Consider the following 4,383-nt stretch of genomic DNA (forward strand, 5'->3'; position numbering starts at 1 on the left):
CCTTCCCCCCCCTGTTCATTTATTCATTAATTCTTTTTCTTTCTTCCTTACCTCCCCCCCCCCATCTAGTGTGGAACCACAACATTGGATTCGTCTTACCTTCTCAGACTCCAACATATTATAAGGTGATTGCACTCAAGCATGACTGTTTCAGCTGCTGTTATTGTTGTTATTTAACTCCTGGTTAACCCTGGTACAGAAAATCTATTATCAAAGAAGTTCTAGCCAGCCAACCTTGATCATCCTATCTTTTTCACATGTCCAGGAGTAAATTATCCAATGTAGCCTTCCTGAATAGTTTCTTTTCTTTTTTCTTTTTTTTTTCGTTTATTTGTTTGCTTTAAGATGGTAGGATCTTATCTGGGTGTGAGAGAGGAGAAATATGGTTGCTATTGTAAACTGTACAGAAACTTCTCTTGTTGCTTATATGATGTAAACAGCTCAAACAATCTAAAGAAGTAAAGAACAATTTTTGTGGGTATGTGTGTGTGTGTGTGTACTACTGCAATTTCGGTATGCTGGCTATTAATATCTTTGGCTGACTTCAAGAAGTTCCTATCTACAATATGGTGATCGATTCACTCAAATACCATTTTCTCCTGGTTGGTTGGTTTCTGTTTTCTGCTTCATTTTCTCTTCTCATATGTATTTCTTACGTTTAATTTTTGTTATGTTTTTTTTTTCCTTTTGAGATATGTATCAAATTATGTTTTGTTTTAATATCTCATTAATTTCTTGGACTCTCCTATTCTTCTTACCCCCACTTTCCATAATTCTTTAATCTTCTCGAAATACTCCCCTTTACATGATATCTTTATTACTAGCAACAATACTTGGCTTTATCTGGCTTTGGCTGTGTAGTTAAGAAACTCACTTCCCAACCACAAGGTCTTTGGTTCAAGTCCCCTGTGTAGCACCTTAAACAAGTGTCTTCTACTCTAGCCTGCATCTGGCCAAAGCCTTGTGAGTGGATTTGGTTGACAGAAACTAAGATATGGCTATGTTGTTAAGTGGGGTTCAGTCCCACTATGCAGCACCTTGGGCAAATGTTTTCTACTGTAGCTCTGGGCTGATTTGGTTCAGGGAAACTGTGCGGAAGCCTGCCTTATATTTATGTATATATCTATATGTGTGTGTGTCTTTGTGCATGTGTTTGTTCCCATCACAGCTTAGCAACCGGTGTTGGTTTGTTTATGCCCCCATAACTTAGCAGTTCAACAAAATACACTGATATGATAAGTACTGGTGTCAGTTTGTTTGACTAAAAGCCTTTCAAGGTGGTGCTCTGGCATGGTTGCAATCCAATGATTAAAGCAAGTAAACAATAAAAGGTGTGTGTTTGTCCTATCTTGACACTGTGATAGTTGTAAATGAATGTCACTGCCATAGAAGCAGTTTCCTTCATTTCCAATCTGTGATAACATGTCCAATCATAGAAAACTCTCTCTCAATGAATTCTGACAGACAGATGTAAGTATTGAAAAATGGATGTAAAAAATAGTGATGGTGATGGTGATGATCAGAAAAAGTCATGCAGCTTATGACATTTCCCTTGAAAAGATGTGGCACTAAGCAAAATTTCAGATACCTGGGAGTAAAATCACGCCCTACAGTTGGGAACAGACATTCATTTTTAGATGGTAATTATTTCTGATTTAGCAACAAGGGCAGCAGTTTTGAGGAGAGTGAGTTCATTGATACCATCAGTACTTCACTGGTACTTATTTTATTGACCTCCAAAAGAATGAAAGGCAAAGCTGATCTCTGTGTGGTTTAAGGGCTGGATTAAATATTGCAAGGCATTTTGTCTTAACACTGTAATTATTCTACCAGATAATAATGTTGAGTCAAAAAAAAGGCTCTGCTACATGGTCGCTCACCCTGCCAGTAATAACAGCTAAATCTTTCAAATCATACTCCGCTGTCTTGCAAACACATTGGTCAATGTAATCTCTCATATATAAAACAAAAGAGAGGGTCATGGTTGGAATATGTTTGGTTATGGGTTTGTGGGGCTAAACATCAATATGAAACACTGACCTCTTTCACATACACCCTTCCACTATCTTAATATTTGGTATACCCCCTCCTACTCTCTCAAACTCCCATCTTCGCTAATCAATGAACTCCCATTCCTCTTTAGATACACACTCCCACTCCCATAATGCCCCACTTTCTCTAATCATTTACACCTGCCTTGTTTTAATGTGTCAACAGTGTATCATTCATCTTGGTTTTGTCTGTACCTCTTCTATAACTGGAATGATACTAAGATGATTACTATGGCCCCTGTGTGAGAATGACATGAACAGTCACAAAGTGTTACATATCTTTTTTCGTAAGTGCAGTGTGGCTAAATGGTTAAGAAGATGGCTTCTCAATCGCAAGATCTAGGTTGAATACCACTGCATGGCATCTTGATCAAGAATCTTTTAGTAATAGCTGTGAGTTGACTAATGAGTTGAGAGTAAAATTAGGTAGATGGAAATGGTGCAGAAGCCCCTTGGATAGACTAAACCCATAATTCAAAACGTCTGGCCTTTTTGCACTACCACACTAATTGCTAACTTGGTTGATTGATCAACTGAAAACTTATGATCAGAAATACTGAGCAAGGTCCCTTTTATTTAGTGTTTCAGTAGACACAGCCATCATCAATCATTGATAAAATAGTGAAGTAAACACTAACACACTAAATGTGCTGAACAAATTAACATCAATTAGTCAACATCATACCTGTATTAGCAAGGTCTAATAGTTAGAGTGTTGGACTCCTAATCGTAAGGGTATGGGTTCAACTCTCAGACCAGTTGGGGCATTGTATCCCTGAGTATTGCACCTCATTTCATGTTGCTCCAGTGTAATCAGCTAAAAATGAATACTGTATCAGCTGTATGGGTGCATGTGCTGGTGTAGCCCTCTCTTTCTCTCTCTCTCTAGCTGTCACATCCTACTCTGACCATCACGTCTATTTAAGTACAATGTACTTTGGACTACATTATCTTCCTGCTATAAGATGGCGGGGGAGCAGCAGACGTGGGTGTTATCTCTTGCAGGTGATCCCAGCTTGTAATTTTGGCAACTTGGTTTTAGCACTGTTCACCAACATCTTTTATAGTTCTTGATCTGGTGATAGCAGGCAACTGTCATCAGGGTGATAGGGGTAATATATTGCCATTTTTTTGTAATCACATTTGTGCCAATTTTGGGCATTCACTAACAATGTGCCACACCGTTTCACCCCTCTCATCACACATTTTGCATTTGTCGCTCCCAGTTGTGTTGTCAATTCTGCACTTCACATAGCTTGTCATTTATTATTACTATAACTGCCAAGGTTGGCTTTGCCTCATCCTTTTGAGGTTGATAAAATTAGTACTAGTTATGTACTGGGATCAATGCAATCGACTTAGTCCCTTCCCCCAAATTTGAAACCTTGTGCTTCCAGTAGAAAGGATTACTATTATTATTAATAACGGCCGCAAGCCAACAGAATCATTATCACACCAGGTGAGATAATTAGTGGCATTTTGTCTGTCTTTATGTACTGAGTTCAAATTCCACTGGGGTTGACTTTGCCTTTCATCCTTTTGGGGTCAAAATAAGTAGCAGCTGAACACTGAGGTCAATATAATCAACTTAAACCCTCCTCTGAACTTGCTGGCCTTGTGCTAAAATTTGAAACCATTATCATTATTATTATTATTATTATTATTATTATTATTATTATTGAATGTGCTTTTCTATTCTAGTATAGATTTATTGAATCTTTTTTCATTTTGTAATACAGTCAGTTGAGGATGGTCAGTATCATTGACCTTTGCTAGTCACACTGTCAGACTAGTGAGATCAGTGAGGTCAGTGACCTGCCTGAGCAGTTACAAGGCAGCAACATGTTCAACCAGCCCTTCTCCCCCACTTGTTTACAACTGTCACCACAGCAGTGGTACATCAACTGTATGGATATCAATATAGCAATTATGCAGTGGTGTAGTGATGTCATGTATTATTACCCTAAGTAAAATCGCTGTCTTCTACACATACAGGCTTGTCCTTTCAGGTGCCAGTGCCACATAGAGTGCCAGTGCTGTGTAAGTGCACCCTATGCCAGTGGCACATAAAAAGCACCCAACACACTCTGGTAAGTGGTTGGCATTAGGGAGGGCATCCAGCCATAGAAACCATGCCACAACAGACAGTTGGAGTCTGGACACCTCCCTGCTAGCCAGCTCCATGTCAAACCATCCAACCCATGCCAGCATGGAAAGCAGATGTTAAATGATGATGATGATGGTGATGGATATGGTAATGTTACTTAGCCCCAGATCAGCACTGATTGAACAGAGCAGTTATGTTGAAAGATGCTTCAGACATGATAGTCTC

At 39.0% G+C, this 4,383-nt stretch overlaps 1 protein-coding gene and 1 pseudogene across 4 annotated transcripts in view; both read left to right on the forward strand.

Moving 5' to 3' along the window:
* LOC106872239 (E3 ubiquitin-protein ligase NRDP1) overlaps window positions 1-4,383 on the forward strand; it is a 209,249-nt gene that overhangs the window by 127,773 nt on the left and 77,093 nt on the right. The gene's annotated exons all lie outside the window — the stretch shown is intronic.
* Window positions 2,234-2,334, forward strand: LOC128250572 (U6 spliceosomal RNA; annotated as a pseudogene).

This window comes from Octopus bimaculoides, chromosome 22, assembly GCF_001194135.2.
Source record: "Octopus bimaculoides isolate UCB-OBI-ISO-001 chromosome 22, ASM119413v2, whole genome shotgun sequence".
NCBI lineage: Eukaryota > Metazoa > Mollusca > Cephalopoda > Octopoda > Octopodidae > Octopus > Octopus bimaculoides.